Below are 21676 nucleotides of genomic sequence, written 5' to 3' on the forward strand. Positions count from 1 at the left end.
TTCGTCCGGGGCTACAGTTCCTGCCCGAGGCTGGGCTCAGGCGAGGCGAGATCGCGCCGCTTGGGTAGACGAAGCCTTGACCTGAACCGCGCCCATCAGTCTCTGCAGCTTGTACTGATGGTGGTTACCAGCCGTGTTTAGGAGTGTTGGGGGTACCCCTAATTACGGTACCCGACAGTAGCCCTCGAGCCTCAAAGGGAGTGTTGGCACTCGCTTGGAGGCTTTGCTGCACTTTTTGCGAGGGGACCGACCTTTCTCGGTTACACTTTGTTCCGGTGGGTGCGTGCGAGCGCACCCGCTGGGTGTAGCCCCCGAGGCCTCGGAGGAGTGGTTTGACTCCTCTGAGGTCTTAATGCCTTTCGTGATGCCTTGGGCGGCCTGGCTGTTCCCTCATGCGACCTGATTATAGCCCGGGTGCATGGTCGGGTTCCGAGTTTTTAGGCTGGTTTGTTGACGCTGTCAACGGTTTGGCCGTAGCCGGGTTGTGAGAGCAGCCCTCGAGCCTCTGCATGGAGCGAGAGGACGATCAAGGACCATCTCGACTTTTATCATACGCCCCTTCGTCGCCTTTCCGCAAGGAGTAAGGGGGAAAGCGCCATGTTGCCCTCGGAGGGCGCCGAACATGGTGTCTCCAGTGAGTTGCTAACAGGTGATCCGAGTGGACGCCCGTGTCCCGTTCGATAAGGGTCGGCTAGTGGCCCAGAGGCGCGCTCCAAAAGTACCTGTAGGTGATTTGTCGGACCCGGACCCGTTCGATAGGGTCCGAGGGCTCGATGCCTCCCTCTGATGGGATTCCGTTACAAAATCGCTCCTGCTGGTCTCGGAAATGTCCTAGGGTACCTCGAGAGCGTAGCCCGAGCCTCGGCCATGTAACGGACGTACCCAGAGTCATCCCTTGCTCTGCGTGCTCTGGGGCGGCCGTCGAACCCTTCCGAGGGGCCAACCTTCGAACCCCTGATCAGTAGTGGGCACGGAGCCCGAGTGCTCTGAGGCGGCTATCGAACCCTTCCGAGGGGCCAGCCTTCGAATCCCTGATCAGTAATGAGCCTGAAGCCCGAGTGCTCTGGGGCGGCTGTCGAACCCTTCTGAGGGGCCAGCCTTTGAACCCCTGATCAGTAGGAGGGCTCGGGGCCCGCTTCCTTCGCGGAGAAGGATCCCTTTCGAAATATCCCCTTTCCCGGTCCCTATAGCAAGAGAGAGAAAGGGGAAGAAGAAAAGGATATGAATTTAAACGGTGTAGCGCACCTTTTCTGACGTGGTCATCATGGTGGAGGTGAAACGACGCCCGCTTCGCCTGCCAAAGGTGTCGCTCGCCCTGCCGAGGAGTTAATGCGACGGGACGGGCGGTTCGCTGGGCGGCCGTCGTGCGTGCTTGAGTCGTTCGAGGAACGGAACACGGGCGCGTCATCTTCACGCCGTGGGAGAGGGCTCCCCTGCCGCTCTAGGAGGGGACGCGAGCCTGCAGGCGATTTGACCGCTGCTTCCGCTCGTCTGCTGTCGCCATTACTGCCGGTCCACTTTTGGCCATATCAACCGTCGCGCCTCCTCCCGTGGCTGACTGGCCCGTGATCATTGTGCTCGATTGGCACTGTTGGGCCGTGCGCAGGTTGCCTCGAGTCGCGGTACTGGTTCCGCAGTCGAGAAGACGCGGTATTGGCGCAAGTGGCGGTGCGGTTTCTTGCACACAGTAACCGGCGCGCCGGTTACATGACGTGTGGGTCTGGGCCTTCACACTGACCCACCGGATGCGATGAAGCAGAAAGGGTGCACAACCGTGGTGCGGTTGCACGCCTCCTGCATGGCGGTCCGCCCTTTCGCCTGCTGGTTTCAGCGAGAATGGGGGAACACTTATAACCGTGGGGCGATTACCTGCTTCGCGCGTAGTGGTTTGGCTTCTTCCGTTTCGGGTCAGCTTGCGTGGCGTGTGGGACCCAGCCCCCGTGTCGTAGGGCGAGGACCCTGGAGCACGTCGGTGAAGACTTTTGCTCGCGACGCTTGGGATGCGAGTGGGGAGAGCCGCCTTTAAAAAGGGGTCGATCCCCTGGGCGATAGCCATCCCTTCGCACTCCCCTCATGCATTGCGCCCTTCCACCTTCCGAGCCCTCGGATGGGGGGCACCCGCGTTGCCTTCGTCTTGCTGCTGTTGGAGGAGCGCGACCTCGCGGGGGTTGGCACCCTTCAGCCATCGCTCGGCTTCAAGGATTTTCATCATGCAGCCCGGCTGCACTCGCTCACCAATGGTCATTGTGGGGGACAGATATCCCCCGGGTCCACTAGAAGAAGTAAAAGACCTCACGAAAGGCCCAAGGGCCCAATAAATCATAAGGTCATTCTTTCGTGGGCCTGGGGAGGGACAATCAGCAAAACAGATTGACATGAGGCCGAATTAGCGCAAGCCCGGACGACCCACAACGTCGAGCGAGCGACCACAACAGGGATCCGACTTTCCCGCGTTGGAGCCCCCATGCAACGGAGCCATGCGAGGATAGGTCGGCAGAACTATAGGGAGATAAGCTAAAATAGTTCACTATCTTTTAGCTACACATTGTTATCATATCCACGTGTATTGCCCCACGGTCGAGTATATAAGGCCTAGGGGGCACCCCTTCAGAACGATCGACCCTATTACTCAGCCACCCACCTCAACTCTCTGCATTCTCAATTCGGAGAGCTCTCTTGTAACCTCATTCACCAAGCATACTCACCAGGACGTAGGGTGTTACACATCTCTAAGCGGCCCGAACCTGTAAACATTGTCCACTATCCCTCGTGCATCTGGCACGAACCATTTTGCTACAGTCGTCGACACCGTCCTACTCCTAAAAACACCTCGAGGGGCAACCCCGGGTGTGCGGTCGGACCCAAAACACCGACAGTCATCCAGGATGATGACCACCAGTTCGGCGGTGGGGAGAAGCAAGCCGGGCTGCGGCCTCTGCCCCGCCCTCAGCTTCAAGTATCTTCATCATCCTTGCTGTGGCGGAGGGCGAGCTGAGCCGGGGTTCTACCTCCCGCATGGGCCGGCAGGCCGCCTCTTCCTTCAGCATTCGGGGGAGAAAGGCATCCTCCAGCTCTGCGGAGGAGGTGTCCTCCAGCCATGCGGGGGAAGGCGAACTACTGCTTCCTAGATAGGGTGCAACTGTCCGTCCTCCACCTGGGCGACGGCCGTGCCGCACGCGGGCCGGCTACGTCCAGGTCCTCCCTGCACCGTCGGCTGCACAACACGTCGTACGCCGCGAGGGCGGTACTCGTGTTCTAGGATGGTCCCATTCTCGTTCTTGTGGTGAGAACGGGAGTGAGGACCTGCCGGTGTGCTTTGGGGCGGCCGCCGTTCGCTGGTGCGGTGTTGGTGGGCAGGTGGCTGCTGTCGTTGGTGCCACCTGCGCTCCGGGCCTCCGACTCTTTGGCTTTAATGGCTGGTTCTCGTCCCCCGTGAGGGGACGTGAACGAGGGCCTTCTAGCGGTAGCGTTTGCCCTGGGGCCATCGCTGCTGTTGTCTTGCCATCCGAGACGGAGGTTGCTGCCGCACTGTTGGTGCAGCGGTCGCCGGTGAGCCACCCGGAGTTTGTCGTCCAGCAGGCCCTCTGGTGTGGAGGTTGTTCATACCCGCGGGAGTGGAACCGGAGTTCTGTTTGTAATGGCACCCTGAGTGTGGGTGTATGTTCATTGTGGCTGTCGAGGCCTAAACATCTGGGTATTTGAGTGTAATACCGTGTTTCTTCCTCATTTCGAGCACTAGGACTCGCCTGTCGGCTAGCTGAACCGCTTAACCGAGCATGAGTTGCCTCGCGCGGAAGGTGACGAGTGAGGTATCCATATCCCGGAGGCGTAGGAGTCCCTCGGCTCAGTCGGCCTTGCCGCTCAAGGCTTCTCTTGCTCAGTTATAGAACCTTCGGCTGCTCGGCGATGAGCCGGAGCCGGAGGCAGCGGCGTCGGCGTGGACAGAGGCGGAGTCGGCTCGAGAAGAGGGTTCGTCGGCCCAAGAGCACGTGGCTTCCCTGGCCGAGGAGGTGCAGCGGCGGCGGTTGGAGCTTGGCCAGGTCATCCGCTAGCGGGACCAACCCCATAGTCACGCTGCCGAGGCCGTGAGCCAGGCTGAGGTCCTCAGGGGACAGCTGGCTGAGGCTACGGAGCGGCCAGCCGAGGCGTCCGCTCGGGCCAGAACCCTTACGGAGATCCTGACCGTGAGGGCCCGAGCGCGGTGCTGGCGTCCTCCTCCGAGGTGGAGATCCTTCCGCCCGAGTCGCTGTCCAAAGCTGGGCCAGGATCTGCCGATGGTGGAAACGACGCCGGGGGTGCTGCTGCTCCCTCTGCCGATGTCTGAACCTGCAGGAACAGTTTGTCTGTAGTATGCGTATGTTTTTTGCGGCCGTCGAGGCCTAAACATTTTATTGTCGTATTATAAAGCTGCGTTTTCTTTCCTCTTATTTCGAGTATCCGGACTTGTTCGTCGGTAGTAGAATCGCTTATCCGAGCGAGAGTTACTTTTCGCGGAAGGTGATAAGTGAGGTATCCGTATCCCGGAGGCGTAGGAGTCCCTCGGCTCGGTCGGCCTTGCCACTTACCTGCACTCTTACTCGTTCATAGGATTCTGTTATCGATACAGTCGAGAAGGCACGAAAATCATTCACGCAGAAAAGTTGATAGTCGCCTAGAGGGGGGGTGAATAGGGCGAAACTGAAATTTACAAATATAAACACAACTACAAGCCGGGTTAGCGTTAGAAATATAAACGAGTCCGCAAGAGGGCGTAAAACAAATCGCAAGCAAGTAAAGTGGTGAGACACAAGGATTTGTTTTGCCGAGGTTCGGTTCTCGCAAACCTACTCCCCGTTGAGGTGGTCACAAAGACCGGGTCTCTTTCAACCCTTTCCCTCTCTCAAACGATCCCTCGGACCGAGTGAGCTTCTCTTCTCAAATCAAAATCGGGAACAAAACTTCCCCGCAAGGGCTACCACACAATTGGTGCCTCTTGCCTTGATTACAATGGAGTTTTGATCACAAGAACAAGTGAGAAAGAAAAGAAGCAATCCAAGCGCAAGAGCTCAAAAGAACACGACAAATCTCTCTCACTAATCACTAAAGCCTTGTGTGGAATTGGAGAGGATTTGATCACTTGGGTGTGTCTAGAATTGAATGTCTAGCTCTTGTAAGTGGTTGAGAAGTGGAAAACTTGGATGCAATGAATGGTGGGTGGTTGAGGTTATTTATAACCGCAACCACCAAACTAGCCGTTTGGTGGGGCTGACCGTCGTATGGTGCACCGGACAGTCCGGTGCACACCGGACATGTCCGGTGCGCCAGCCACGTCACCAAAACCGTTGGGTTCCGACCGTTGAAGCTCTGCCTTCTGGGCCCGCCTGGATGTTCGGTGGCGCACCGGACATGTACTGTAGAGTGTCCGGTGCGCCAGCATGGGCGTGCCTGCCTTCTGCGCGCGCTAGCGCGCAATTAATGCGCTTGCAGGTAGCCGTTGGCGCCAAAGTAGCCGTTGCCCCGCAGTTACACCGGACAGTCCAGTGTACACCGGACATGTCCGGTAAATTATAGCGGAGCATCCGTTGCGAATTCCCGAGGCTGCCGAGTTCCAGAGGCCGCTCTTCCCTGGAGCACCGGACACTGTCCGGTGTACACCGGATAGTCCGGTGAATTATAGCGGAGCGCCTCTGGATTTTCCCAAAGGTGACGAGTTTGAGTTGGAGTCCTCTGGTGCACCGGACACTGTCCGGTGGCACACCGGACAGTTCGGTGCGCCAGACCAGAGGTGCCTTCGGTTGTCCCTTTGCTCTTTTGTCGAACCCAACACTTGTCTTTTTATTGGCTAAGTGTGAACCTTTGGCACCTGTGTAACTTATACACTAGAGCAAACTAGTTAGTCCAATTATTTGTGTTGGGCAATTCAACCACCAAAATTATTTAGGAACTAGGTGTAAGCCTAATTCCCTTTCAATCTCCCCCTTTTTGGTGATTGATGCCGACACAAACCAAAGCAAATATGGAAGTACATAGTTGAACTAGTTTGCATAATGTAAGTGCAAAGGTTGCTTGGAATTGAGCCAATATAAATACTTACAAGATATGCATGGATTGTTTCTTTGTTTTTAACATTTTGGACCACGCTTGCACCACATGTTTTGTTTTTGCAAATTCTTTTGTAAATCCTTTTCAAGGTTCTTTTGCAAATAGTCAAAGGTAAATGAATAAGATTTTGCAAAGCATTTTCAAGATTTGAAATTTTCTCCCCCTGTTTCAAATGTTTTTCCTTTTGACTAAACAAAACTCCCCCTTAATGAAATCCTCCTCTTAGTGTTCAAGAGGGTTTTAAGATATCAATTTTAAAAATACTACTTTCTCCCCCTTTTGAACACAAAGAGATACCAATTTGAAAATCATTAGTTTTAAAATTAGGTGGTGGTGCGGTCCTTTTGCTTTGGGCTAATACTTTCTCCCCCTTTGGCATGAATCGCCAAAAACGGATATTTTGAATGAAATATAAGCCCTTTGTAATACTCTCTCCCCCTTTGGTCATAAGTAAATAAGTGAAGATTATACCAAAGACGAAGTCCTTTTGCTTTTGAACTCTCCCCCAAAAGATGGAGAGATGCGCGGAGTGACGGCGAAGGATGAGTTGTGGAGTGGAAGCCTTTGTCTTCGCCGAAGACTCCAATTCCCTTTCAATATACCTATGACTTGGTTTGAAATAGACTTGAAAACACATTAGTCATAGCATTGGAAAGAGACATGATCAAAGGTATACAAATGAGCTATGTGTGCAATTTAGCAAAAGAAATTGCGCGAATCAAGAATATTGAGCTCATGCCTAAGTTTGTTAAAAGTTTGTTCATCAAGAGGCTTGGTAAAGATATCGGCTAATTGATCTTTAGTGTTAATGTAAGAAATCTCGATATCTCCCTTTTGTTGGTGATCCCTAAGAAAATGATATCGAATGGCTATGTGTTTAGTGCGGCTATGCTCGACGGGATTATCCGCCATCTTGATTGCACTCTCATTATCACATAGCAAAGGGACTTTGGTTAATTTGTAACCGTAGTCCCGCAGGGTTTGCCTCATCCAAAGCAATTGCGCGCAACAATGGCCTGCGGCAATGTACTCGGCTTCGGCGGTGGAAAGAGCGACCTAATTTTGCTTCTTTGAAGCCCAAGACACCAAGGATCTTCCCAAGAACTGGCAAGTCCCCGATGTGCTCTTCCTATTGATTTTACACCCCGTCCAATCGGCATCCGAATAACCAATCAAATCAAATGTGGATCCCCTAGGATACCAAAGCCCAAACTTAGGAGTATAAGCCAAATATCTCAAGATTCGTTTTACGGCCGTAAGGTGAGATTCCTTAGGGTCGGATTGGAATCTTGCACACATGCAAACGGAAAGCATAATGTCCGGTCGAGATGCACATAAATAGAGTAATGAACCTATCATCGACCGGTATACCTTTTGATCGACGGATTTACCTCCCATGTCGAGGTCAAGATGCCCATTGGTTCCCATAGGTGTCTTGATGGGCTTAGCATCCTTCATTCCAAACTTGGTTAGAATGTCTTGAGTATACTTCGTTTGGCTAATGAAGGTGCCTTCTTGGAGTTCCTTGACTTGGAATCCTAGAAAATACTGCAACTCCCCCATCATCGACATCTCGAATTTTTCTGTCATGATCCTACTAAATTCTTCACATGTGGATTCGTTAGTAGACCCAAATATAATATCATCAACATAAATTTGGCATACAAACAAATCATTGTCAAGAGTTTTAGTGAATAAAGTAGGATCGGCCTTGCCGACTTTGAAGCCATTAGCTATAAGGAAATCTCTTAGGCATTCATACCATGCTCTTGGGGCTTGCTTGAGCCCATAAAGCGCCTTAGAGAGCCTATAGACATGGTTAGGGTACTCACTATCTTCAAAGCCGGGAGGTTGCTCAACATAGACCTCTTCCTTGATTGGTCCATTGAGGAAGGCACTTTTCATGTCCATTTGATAAAGCTTAAAGCCATGGTAAGTAGCATAGGCCAATAATATACGAATTGACTCAAGCCTAGCTACGGGTGCATAGGTTTCACCGAAATCCAAACCTTCGACTTGAGAGTATCCCTTGGCCACAAGTCGAGCTTTGTTCCTTGTCACCACACCATGCTCATCTTGTTTGTTGCGGAAGACCCATTTGGTTCCTACAACATTTTGATTAGGACGTGGAACTAAATGCCATACCTCATTCCTAGTGAAGTTGTTGAGTTCCTCTTGCATCGCCATCACCCAATCCGAGTCTTGGAGTGCTTCCTCTTCCCTGTGTGGCTCAATAGGGGAAACAAAAGAGTAATGCTCACAAAAATGTGCAACGCGAGATCTAGTAGTTACCCCCTTATGAATGTCGCCGAGGATGGTGTCGACGGGGTGATCTCGTTGGATTGCTTGGTGGACTCTTGGGTGTGGCGGCCTTTGCTCTTCATCCTCCTTGTCTTGGTCATTTGTATCCCCCCCTTGATCATTGCCATCATCTTGAGGTGGCTCTTTTGCTTGATCTTCTACTTCATCAACTTGAGCTTCATCCTCATTTTGAGTTGGTGGAGATGCTTGCGTGGAGGAGGACGGTTGATCCTGTGCATTTGGAGGCTTTTCGGATTCCTTAGGACACACATCCCCAATGGACATGTTCCTTAGCGCGATGCATGGCGCCTCTTCATTACCTATTTCATCAAGATCAACTTGCTCTACTTGAGAGCCGTTAGTCTCATCAAACACAACGTCACAAGAAACTTCAACTTGTCCAGTGGACTTGTTAAAGACTCTATATGCCTTTGTGTTTGAATCATATCATAGTAAAAAGCCTTCTACAGTCTTAGGAGCAAATTTAGATTTTCTACCCCTTTTAACAAGAATAAAACATTTGCTACCAAAGACTCTAAAATATGAAATATTGGGCTTTTTACCGGTTAGGAGTTCATAAGATGTCTTCTTGAGGATTCGGTGCAGATATAACCGGTTGATGGCGTAGCAGGCGGTGTTGATCGCTTCCGCCCAAAACCGATCCAAAGTCTTGTACTCATCAAGCATGGTTCTTGCCATATCCAATAGAGTTCTATTCTTCCTCTCCACTACACCATTTTGTTGTGGCGTGTAGGGAGAAGAGAACTCATGCTTGATGCCCTCATCCTCAAGGAAGCCTTCGATTTGAGAGTTCTTGAACTCCGTCCCGTTGTCGCTTCTTATTTTCTTGATCCTTAAGTCGAACTCATTTTGAGCCCGTCTCAAGAATCCCTTTAAGGTCTCTTGGGTTTGAGATTTTTCCTGCAAAAAGAATACCCAAGTGAAGCGAGAATAATCATCCACTATTACAAGACAATACTTACTCCCGCCGATGCTCATGTAGGCAATCGGGCCGAATAAAACCATGTGGAGTAGCTCAAGCGGCCTATCGGTCGTCATGATGTTCTTGTGTGGATGATGAGCACCAACTTGCTTTCCCGCTTGGCATGCGCTACAAACCCTGTCTTTCTCAAAATGAACGTTGGTTAGTCCTAAAATGTGCTCTCTCTTTAGAAGCTTATGAAGATTCTTCATTCCAACATGGGCTAGTCGGCGGTGCCAGAGCCAACCCATGTTAGTCTTAGCAATTAAGCAAGTGTCGAGTTCAGCTCTATCAAAATCTACCAAGTATAGCTGACCCTCCAACACTCCCTTAAATGCTATTGAATCATCACTTCTTCTAAAGACAGTGACACCTACATCAGTAAAGAGACAGTTGTAGCCCATTTTGCATAATTGAGATACAGAAAGCAAATTGTAATCTAATGAATCTACAAGAAAAACATTGGAAATAGAATGGTCAGGTAATATAGCAATTTTACCCAATCCTTTGACCAAACCTTGATTTCCATCCCCGAATGTGATAGCTCATTGGGGATCTTGGTTTTTCTCATAGGAGGAGAACATCTTTTTCTCCCCTGTCATGTGGTTTGTGCACCCGCTATCGATGATCCAACTTGAGCCCCCGGATGCATAAACCTACAAAACAAGTTTAGTTCTTGACTTTAGGTACCCAAACGGTTTTGGGTCCTTTGGCATTAGAAACAAGAACTTTGGGAACCCAAACACAAGTTTTGGAGTTCTTGTGTTTGCCCCCAACATACTTGGCAACGACCTTGCCAGATTTGTTCGTCAAAACATATGATGCATCAAAAGTTTTAAATGAAAAGCTATGTTCATTTGATGCACTAGGAGTTTTCTTCTTAGGCTACTTAGCACGGGTTGGTTGCCTAGAGCTAGATGTCTCACCCTTATACATAAATGCATGATTAGGGCCAGAGTGAGACTTCCTAGAATGAATTCTCCTAATTTTGCTCTCGGGATAACCGGCAGGGTATAAAATGTAACCCTCGTTATCCTGAGCCATGGGAGCCTTGCCCTTAACAAAGTTTGACAATTTCTTAGGAGGGGCACTAATTTTGACATTGTCTCCCCTTTGGAAGTCGATGCCATCCTTAATGCCAGGGCGTCTCCCATTATAGAGCATACTTCTAGCAAATTTAAATTTTTCATTTTCTAAGTTATGCTCGGCAATTTTAGCATCTAATTTTGCTATATGATCATTTTGTTGTTTAATTAAAGCCATGTGATCATAAATAGCATTAACATCAACATCTCTACATCTAGTACAAATGGAGGTGTGCTCAACGATAGATGTAGAGGTTTTGCAAGATTTTAATTCTACAACCTTAGCATGCAATATATCATTCTTAGTTCTAAGTTCGGAAATAGTAGTATTGCAAACATCAAAATCTTTAGCCTTAGCAAGCAATTTTTCATTCTCAATTCTAAGGCTAGCAAGAGAAACATTTAACTTATCAATCTTAGCAAGTAAATCAACATTATCATCTCTAGGATTGGAAGTTGAAACATTACAAATATGAGAATCAACCTTAGCTAACAAGTTATCATTTTCATTTCTAAGGTTGGCAATAGTGTCATGGCATGTGCTTAGCTCACTAGATAATTTCTTACATTTTTCTATTTCTAGAGTATAAGCATTTTTAACCTTAACATGTTTCTTATTTTCCTTAATTAGGAAGTCCTCTTGGGAATCCAAAAGGTCATCCTTTTCATGAATAGCACTAATTAATTCATTTAATTTTTCCTTTTGTTCCATGTTAAGGTTGGCAAAAAGGGTACGCAAGTTATCCTCCTCATCACTAGCATTATCATCACTAGAAGACTCATATTTAGTGGATGATTTAGATTTAACCTTCTTCCTCTTGCCGTCCTTTGCCATGAGGCACTTGTGGCCAATGTTGGGGAAGAAGAGTCCCTTGGTGACGGCGATGTTGGCGGCGTCCTCGTCGTCGTCGGAGTCGGTGGAGCTCTCGTCGGAGTCCCACTCGCGGCACACGTGGGCATCGCCGCCCCTCTTCTTGTGGTACTTCTTCTTTTCTCTCCTCTTGCCCTTCTTGTCGTTATCCTTGTCACTGTCACTTGATAATGGACATTTAGCAATAAAGTGACCTGGCTTACCACACTTGTAGCAAACCTTCTTGGAACGGGATTTGTAATCCTTCCCCTTCCGTTGCTTGAGGATTTGGCGAAAGCTTTTGATGATTAAAGCCATCTCCTTGTTGTCGAGCTTTGAAGCGTCGATTGGTTGTCTACTTGGTGTAGACTCCTCCTTCTTCTCTTCCGTCGCCTTGAATGCCACCGGTTGTGCTTCGGATGTGGAGGGATCATCAAGCTCGTTGATCTTCTTTGAGCCCTTGATCATACATTCAAAGCTCACAAAATTCCCGATAACTTCCTCGGGAGTCATTAGTGTGTATCTAGGATTACCATGAATTAATTGAACTTGAGTGGGGTTAAGGAAGATGAGTGATCTAAGAATAACCTTAACCACCTCGTGGTCATCCCATTTCTTGCTCCCGAGGTTGCGCACTTGGTTCACCAAGGTTTTGAGCCGGTTGTACATATCTTGTGACTCCTCCCCTTGGCAAAGACGGAAGCGACCGAGCTCCCCCTCGATCGTTTCCCGCTTGGTGATCTTGGTGAGTTCATCACCCTCGTGCGCGGTCTTGAGTAGATCCCAAATCTCCTTTGCATTCTTCAACCCTTGCACCTTGTTATATTCCTCTCTACTTAGAGAGGCGAGGAGTATGGTTGTGGCTTGGGAGTTGAAGTGCTCGATTTGGGCTACTTCATCTTCATCATAGTTTTCATCCCCTACGGATGGTACCTGTGCACCAAACTCAACAACATCCCATATACTTTTGTGGAGTGAGGTTAGATGAAATCGCATTAAATCACTCCACCTAGCGTAATCTTCACCATCAAAAGTTGGTGGTTTGCCTAATGGGACGGAAAGTAAAGGTGTATGTTTAGAAATGCGAGGGTAGCGTAGGGGAATCTTACTATACTTCTTACGCTCTTGGCGTTTAGAAGTGACGGACGCCGCGTCGGAGCCGGAGGTGGATGCCGATGAAGAATCGGTCTCGTAGTAGACCACCTTTCTCATCCTCTTTTTCTTGTCCCCGCTCCGATGCGGCTTGTGGGAAGAGGATTTCTCCTTCTTCTCTTTGTGGTGTGAAGAAGATCTCTTCTCCTTCCGTTTGGAGGAGTCCTTCTTCTTCTCCTTCCTCTTGGTGCGGGACTCTTCCGATGAAGTGATCCCGTGGCTTGTAGTGGGCTTTTCGCCGGTCTCCATCTCCTTCTTGGCGTGATCTCCCGACATCACTTCGAGCGGTTAGGCTCTAATGAAGCACCGGGCTCTGATACCAATTGATAGTCGCCTAGAGGGGGTGAATAGGGAGAAACTGAAATTTACAAATATAAACACAACTACAAGCCGGGTTAGCGTTAGAAATATAAACGAGTCCGCAAGAGGGCGTAAAACAAATCGCAAGCAAGTAAAGCGGTGAGACACAAGGATTTGTTTTGCCGAGGTTCGGTTCTCGCAAACCTACTCCCCGTTGAGGTGGTCACAAAGATCGGGTCTCTTTCAACCCTTTCCCTCTCTCAAACGATCCCTCGGACCGAGTGAGCTTCTCTTCTCAAATCAAAACCGGGAACAAAACTTCCCCGCAAGGGCTACCACACAATTGGTGCCGCTTGCCTTGATTACAATGGAGTTTTGATCACAAGAACAAGTGAGAAAGAAAAGAAGCAATCCAAGCGCAAGAGCTCAAAAGAACACGACAAATCTCTCTCACTAATCACTAAAGCCTTGTGTGGAATTGGAGAGGATTTGATCACTTGGGTGTGTCTAGAATTGAATGCCTAGCTCTTGTAAGTGGTTGAGAAGTGGAAAACTTGGATGCAATGAATGGTGGGTGGTTGGGGTTATTTATAGCCGCAACCACCAAACTAGCCGTTTGGTGGGGCTGACCGTCGTATGGTGCACCGGAGCGCCAGCCACGTCACCAAAACTGTTGGGTTCCGACCGTTGAAGCTCTGTCTTCTGGGCCCGCCTGGATGTCCGGTGGCGCACCGGACATGTACTGTAGAGTGTCCGGTGCGCCAGCATGGGCGTGCCTGCCTTCTGCGCGCGCTGGCGCGCAATTAATGCGCTTGCAGGTAGCCGTTGGCGCCGAAGTAGTCGTTGCCCCGCAGTTACACCGGACAGTCCGGTGTACACCGGACATGTCCGGTGAATTATAGCGGAGCATCCGTTGCGAATTCCCGAGGCTGCCGAGTTCCAGAGGCCGCTCTTCCCTAGAGCACCGGACACTGTCCGGTGTACACCGGACAGTCCGGTGAATTATAGCGGAGCGCCTCTGGATTTTCCCGAAGGTGACGAGTTTGAGTTGGAGTCCTCTGGTGCACCGGACACTGTCCGGTGGTGCACCGGACAGTCCGGTGCGCCAGACCAGAGGTGCCTTCGGTTGTCCCTTTGCTCTTTTGTCGAACCCAACACTTGTCTTTTTATTGGCTAAGTGTGAACCTTTGGCACCTGTGTAACTTATACACTAGAGCAAACTAGTTAGTCCAATTATTTGTGTTGGGCAATTCAACCACCAAAATTATTTAGGAACTAGGTGTAAGCCTAATTCCCTTTCAAAAGTTTTCCGAGCGTTAGGACTTGTTTGGCAACAGGATCGCCTATCCGAGCGTGAGTTACTTATTGTGGAAGGTGATGAGTGAGGTATCCGTATCCCGGAGGCGTAGGAGTCCCTTGGCTCGGTCGGCGTTGCCGCTTACGTGTACTCCCGTCGTTTTCAGGACCCCGCTATCGAAGCAGTCGAAAAGCGCGAAAGACGTTCTGGCAAAAGACTTTTTTCCAAGAAAAATTTTGACGTAGAGGGGGTTCTCCCCTTCTAGCCCCCGAGGGAGGGTCGGGCTTTGCCAAGGCAAGGCTGACCCTTCCTTGACGGTTAGATTTTATTTGTGTATGTAAAGAGAACGAGGAATGTGAACGACTTGAAACATCTAAGGGTAAAAGCGACGTAGCTATTGGATGTTCCAAGCGTTGTTGTAGACCTCGCCCTGATCGTTGGCCAGCTTGTACGTTCCGGGCTTCAAAATCTTGGCGATGATGAACGGCCCTTCCCAGGGAGGAGTAAGCTTCTGGCGCCCTCGGGCGTCTTGTCGCAGCCAAAGTACCAAGTATCCCACATGGAAGCCTCGGGGTTGAACCCCTCGAGCGTGGTAGCATCGCAGAGACTGCTGATACCGCGCCGAGTGCAATAAGGCCACGTCCCGAGCCTCTTCTAGCTGGTCCAGTGAGTCTTCTCGGTTGGTCTGGTTGCTTCGGTCGTCGTACGCCTTTGTCCTCGGGGAACCGTATTCTAAGTCTGTGGGTAATTAGCCTCGGCCCCATAGACTAGAAAGAACGGCGAGAAACACGTGGCTCGGCTTGACATCGTCCTCAGACTCCAGACCACCGAGGGTAGCTCTTTCATCTACCGCTTGCCGAACTTGTTGAGGTCGTTGTAGATCCTTGGTTTAAGTCCCTGTAGAATCATACCGTTGGCACACTCCACCTGCCCATTCATCATGGGGTGAGCTACGGCGGCCCAGTCCACATGGATGTGGTGGTACTGGCAGGAGTCCAAGAACTTCTTCCTAGTGAACTGTGTGCCATTGTTGGTGATGATGGAGTTCGGGACCCCAAAGCGGTGGATGATGTTGGTGAAGAACGCCATTGCCTGCTCAGACCTGATGCTGGTTAGGGGTCGAACCTCGATCCACTTGAAGGATTTGTCGATGGCGACCAACAGGTGCGAGAAGCACCCAGATGCCTTTTGCAAGGGACCGATGAGGTCCAGACCCCACACAGCAAATGGCTAGGTGATGGGTATTGTCTGCAGGGCCTGAGCGAGCAGGTGCGTCTGTCTTGCGTAGAATTGACACCCTTGGCAGGAGCGTACAATCCTAGTGGCGTCGGCCAGTAGAAGCTTTATCGGAAGGCGTTCCCCACGAGGGCTTGAGGTGCTGCATGGTGACCGCAAGCCACCGAGTGTATTTCTTGCAATAGCTCCTGTCCTTCGACGACGGATATGCATCGTTGGAGAATGCCTGAGGGGCTGTGATGGTAGAGCTCCTTTTCATCACCCAGTAAGACGAACTACTTGGCGCGCCGCGCCAGTCGCCGAGCCTCGGCCTTGTCGAGGGGTAGCTCTCCTCGGTGGAGATATTGCAGGTACGGGGTCTGCCAGTTTCGATTTGGTGCAACCCCATTCCGCTCTCCCTCGACACGCAGGGCCGCACCTTTGGCGGCCGAGGGTACCTCGGGCTGGGCCAAGGCCTCCCTGGGCTCGCACGTGTCGTCGATCTTGACGGAGGGTTGATGTATGTCTCTGGAGAAGATGTCAGGGGGAACTGTTGTCTGCCCTGAGGCTATTTTCGCCAGCTCATCCGCAGTCTCGTTGTACCGTCGAGCAATGTGGTTGAGCTCTAGTCCGTAGAACTTGTCTTCCGGGCGTCGAACTTCGTCGCAGTAGGCCTCCATCTTCGGGTCACGATAGTGGGAGTTCTTCATGACTTGGTCGATGACAAGCTGCGAGTCGCCACGAGCGTCGAGGCGCCGAACCCCTAGCTCGATGGTGATGTGCAACCCATTAACCAGAGCCTCGTACTCGACCACGTTGTTTGACGCCGGGAAATGAGGCACATCACGTAGCGGAGATGTTTTCCGAGGGGTGATATGAAGAGCAGGCCAGCACCTGCTCTTGTTTTCATCAGCGACCCATCGAAGTACATGGTCCAAAGTTCCGGTTGGATGAGAGCTGTTGGTAATTGGGTGTCGACCCATTCAGCCATGAAGTCCACCAAGACTTGGGACTTTATGGCCTTCCGAGGAGCGAACGAGATTGTCTCGCCCATGAGTTCCACTGCCCACTTTGCTATCCTACCCGAGGCCTCTCGGCACTGGTTGATCTCCCCCAGGGGAAGGATGACACCACAGTCACCGGATGAGACTCGAAGTAGTGTCGCAATTTTCGCCGCGTCAGAATTACTGCGTACATTAGCTTCTGAATTTGCGGGTAGCGGATCTTGGTCTCGGATAGCACTTCACTGATGAAGTAAACCGGCCTCTGGACGAGCAGTGCATGCCCTTCTTCTCGTCTCTCGACTACGATCGCGGCGCTGACCACCTGAGTGGTTGCGGCTACGAAGATCAAGAGGGCTTCTTCCGCAGCGGGGGGCACCAAGATGGGCGCATTTGTAAGGAGCGCCTTTAAGTTTCCGAGGGCTTCCTCGGCCTCGGGGGTCCAAGTGAAGTGCTCGGCCTTCCTTAAGAGGCAGTACAAGGGTAGGCCTTTTTCGCCGAGGCGCGAGATGAAGCGGCTCAGAGCCGCAAGGCATCCCATGACCCTTTGTACTCCTTTCAAATCTTTGATAGGCCCCATGTTGGTGATGGCCGCGATTTTCTCCGGGTTGGCCTCGATGCCCCGCTCGGAGACGATGAACCGCAGGAGCATGCCTCGGGGGACTCTGAAGACACACTTCTCGGGATTGAGCTTCACGCCCTTCGCTCTCAGACACTTGAATGTCGTTTCAAGGTCGAAGAGGAGGTCAGAGGCTTTCCTCGTCTTGACAACGATGTCATCGACGTAAGCCTCGACCGTTCGGCCGATGTGCTCTCCGAACACGTGGTTTATGCACCTTTGGTATGTCGCACCTGCATTCCTCAAGCCAAATGGCATAGTAGTATAACAGTACATGCCAAAAGGTGTGATAAAAGAAGTCACGAGCTGGTCGGACTCTTTCATCTTGATTTGGTGATACCCTGAGTAGGCGTCGAGGAATGACAGGGTTTCGCACCCAGCAGTGGAGTCCACAATTTGATCGATGCGAGGCAGAGGGTAGGGAACCTTCGTACATGCTTTGTTTAGACCAGTGTAGTCTACGCACATCCTCCACTTCCCACCTTTCTTTCTCACAAGCACAGGGTTGGCTAACCATTTGAGATGGAATACCTCTTTGATGAACCCTGCAGCCATCAGCTTGTGGATTTCCTCGCCTATGGCTCTGCGCTTTTCTTCATCAAAATGGCGCAGAGGCTACTTGACGGGTCGGGCACCGGCTCAGATGTCCAGTGAGTGCTCGGCGACATCCCTCGGTATGCCCGGCATGTCCGAGGGACTCCACGCGAAGACTTCGGCGTTCGTGCGGAGAAAGTCGACGAGCACTGCTTCCTATTTGGGGTCGAGCTCGGAGCCGATCTGGACTTGCTTGCAGGCATCGTTGCTGGGGTCGAGAGGGACGAACTTAACCGCCTCAGCTGGCTTGAAGTTGCCGGCGTGGCGCTTCGCATCAGGCACCTCCTTGGAGAGGCACTCTAGGTCGGCGATGAGGGCCTCGGACTCTGCGAGGGCCTCAGCGTACTCCACGCACTCCACGTCGCATTCGTACGCGTGTCGGTACGTGGATCCGACGGTGATGACCTCGTTGGGGCCCGACATCTTGAGCTTGAGGTAGGTGTAGTTGGGGACGGCCATGAACTTGGCATAGCATGGTCTCCCCAGCACCGCGTGGTAGGTTCCTCGGAACCCGACCACCTCGAACGTGAGGGTTTCCCTGCGGAAGTTGGAGGGAGTTTCGAAGCAGACGGGCAGATCGAGTTGTCTAAGGGGCAGGACACGCTTCCCGGGGATGATCCCGTGGAAGGGCGCCGCACCGGCCCGGATCGTGGACAGATCGATCTCCAAGAGCCCGAGGGTCTCGGCGTAGATGATGTTGAGGCTGCTGCCTCCGTCCATGAGGACCTTGGTGAGCCTGACGTTGCCGATGACGGGGTCGACGACGAGCGGGTACTTTCCCGGGCTCGGCACGCAGTCGGGGTGGTCGCCTTGGTCGAAGGTGATGGGCTTGTCGGACCAGTCTAGGTAGACTGGTGCCGCCACCTTTACCGCGTAGACCTCCCGGCGCTCCTGCTTGCGGTGCCGAGCCGAGGCATTCGTCACTTGCCCACCGTGAAGCAGCCGTGGACCTCGGGGAACTCCTCTGCCTTGTCGCCCTCCTTCTTGTCATTGTCTTGGCCTTTGCCACCTTCCGCCGGGGGCCCGGCCTTATGGAAGTAGCGCCGAAGCATGACGCATTCCTCAAGGGTGTGCTTGACGGGACCCTGGTGATAGGGGCACGACTCCTTGAGCATCTTGTCGAATAGGTTGGCCCCTCTGGGAGGCTTTCGTGGGTTTCTGTGTTCGACAGCAGCGACGAGATCCGCGTCGGCGGCGTCGCGCTTTGCTTGCGACTTCTTTTTGGCCTTCTTCTTCGTGCCACGCTGGGCGGATGCCTCGGGGACGTCTTCCTGCTGTCGTCCCTGAGGCTGCTTGTTCTTCCGGAAGATGGCTTCGATCGCCTCCTGACCAGAGGCGAACTTGGTGGCAATGTCCATCAACTCGCTCGCCTTGGTGGGAGTCTTGCGGCCCAGTTTGCTCACCAGGTCGCGGCAAGTAGTGCCAGCGAGGAACGCCCCGATGACACCCGAGTCAGTGATGTTGGGCAGCTCGATGTGCTGCTTCGAAAACCGTTGGATGTACTCTCGCAGGGATTCCCCTGGCTGCTGGCGGCAGCTTCGGAGATCCTAGGAGTTCCCAGGGCGCACGTACGTGCCCTGGAAGTTTCCAGCGAAGGCTTTGACCAGGTCATACCAGTTGAAGATCTGCGCAGGAGGTAGATGCTCCAGCCAGGCCCTGGCGGCGTCGGAGAGGAACCGTGGGAGGTTGCGGATGATGAGGTTGTCGTCGTCCATCCCTCCCAGCTGGCAGGCCAGCCGGTAGTCCGCAAGACACAACTCCGTCCTTGTTTCCCCCGAGTACTTGGTGATGGTAGTCGGGGCCCGGAACCGAGCTGGGAACGGCGCCCGTCGTATGGCCCGGCTGAATGCTTGTGGACCTGGTGGTTTGGGCGAGGGGCTCCGATCCTCCTCGCTATCGTAGCGTCCCCCACACCTGTGGTGGTAGCCTCGGCGCACCTTCTCGTCGAGGCGGGCTCGACGGTCGTGGTGGTGGTGCTCGTTGCCGAGGTGACCTGGGGCTGCAGGCGTCGCGTCCCGCGTGCACCCGGTGTGGACCGAGGCCTCCCGCATGAGTCAGGAGGTCGTTGCGCGATGCTCCGGGGGGCACCCTTGCCTTCGGGAGGCAGAGCTTTCGGCCCGTCGGACTGCGGCATCCTCCAGGAGATTCTTGAGTTCTCCCTGGATACGCTGCCCCTCGGTGGTGGATGGTTCCGGCATTGCTCGGAGTAGTATTGCCGCTGCAGCCAGATTTTGGCCGACCCCGCTGGAGGCCGGGGGCAGCCTTGCCCTGCATCGTCGACGATACGGCGTTGGATGTCCCGGGCCTGATGACGCGCTTCTCCGGCGAGTGCTCGGCCTGCCCACTCCTGCTTGATGTTTTGCCGAAGCTGCACAAGTTGCCCTGCTTCCTCATCGAGCTTGGCCTGCATCTCGCGGATTTGCTCAAGCTGTGTGTCCTGACCCCCCGCAGGGACTGGGACCATAGCTAGCTCCCGCAGGATGTCAACACGAGGCGCAGGCCCAGGGGGATCATCATCCTCCGGCATACCGAGGTGGTTGCCTTCGTCGTGACCCCCTTGATCAACGTGGAAACATTCGCGACTTGGGCCACAACCCTTGTTGTCAAGGCTGTGGCCATCTGAAAAGGAATTAGGCTTACACCTTTTTCCTAATTGATTTTGGTGGTTGAATTGCCCAACACAAATAATTGGACTAACTAGTTTGCTCTAAATTATGAGTTCTACAGGTGCCAAAAGTTCACAACAAGCCAATAAAAAGACCAAAGATGGGTTCAAATAAAGAGAGCTAAAGACATCCCAAAGGCACCCTGGTCTGGCGCACCGGACTGTCCGGTGTGCCACCGGACAGTGTCCGGTGCACCAGGGAACTTGACGCTGAACTCGCTACCTTCGGGAAAATGGGAGGCTGCTCCGCTATAATTCACCAGACTGTCTGGTGTGCCAACGGAGCAACGGCTACTTCGCGCCAACTGTCGACTGCAACCGCATTAAATGCACTACAGTGCGCACCAGAGTCAGAGCACGCGCAGAAGGGGTACTAGACAGTCTACAGGACCTGTCCGGTGCACCACCGGACAGCCTAGAGGCCCCACCAGTCAGAGCTCCAACGGTCAGAACCCAACGGCCGGCTGACGTGGCTGGCGCACCGGACAGTGTCCGGTGGCGCACCGGACTGTCCGGTGCGCCATGCGACAGACAGCCTCCCAACGGCCACTTTTGGTGGTTGGGGTTATAAATACCCCCAACCACCCACCATTCATTGCATCCAAGTTTTCTGACTTCCCACACCTTACAAGAGCTATAGCATTCAATACAAGACACACAAAAGAGATCAAATCCTCTCCCAAGTCCTTAGTTCATTCCAAATCAAATAGTGACTAGTGAGAGAGTGACTTGTGTTCATTTGAGCTCTTGCACTTGGATTGCTTCTTTTTCTCATTCTTTCTTGTGATCAACTCAAGTGTAACTGAGGCAAGAGACACCAATTGTGTGGTGGTCCTTGCGGGGACTTTGTGTCCCGTTTGATTGAGAAGAGAAGCTCACTCGGTCTAAGTAACCGTTTGAGAGAGGGAAAGGGTTGAAAGAGACCCGGTCTGTGTGACCACCTCAACGGGGAGTAGGTTTGCAAGAACCGAACCTCGGTAAAACAAATCCTTGTGTCTCACTCTTTATTTGCTTGCGATTTGTTTTTCACCCTCTCTTTCGGACCCGTTCATATTTCTAACGCTAACCCAGCTTGTAGTTGTGCTTAAATTTATAAATTTCAGATTCGCCCTATTCACCCCCCCCCCCTCTAGGCGACTTTCAATTGGTATCAGAGCCCGGTGCTTCATTAGAGTCTAACCGCTCGAAGTGATGTCGGGAGCATCCGCCAAGAGGGAGCTCGGGACCGGCGACAAGTCCACAAGCTCGGGGAGAACACACTCAAGGGAGTCTGCCCACAAGCACAAGGAGGAATCCTCTTCCTCCATCAAGTCCCAACGGAAGGGTGACAAGAAGAAGAAGATGAAGAAGGTGGTCTACTACGAGACCGACTCTTCGTCACCCTCCACCTCCGGCTCGGAATCGGCATCCGTCACTTCTAAGCGTCATGAGCGCAAGAAGTTTAGTAAGATCCCCCTACACTACCCTCGCATTCCTAAACAAACTCCATTTCTCTCGGTCCCATTAGGCAAACCACCGATGTTTAACGGTAAAG

Source organism: Zea mays, chromosome 4 (assembly GCF_902167145.1).
Source record: "Zea mays cultivar B73 chromosome 4, Zm-B73-REFERENCE-NAM-5.0, whole genome shotgun sequence".
NCBI classification, from domain to species: Eukaryota; Viridiplantae; Streptophyta; class Magnoliopsida; order Poales; family Poaceae; genus Zea; species Zea mays.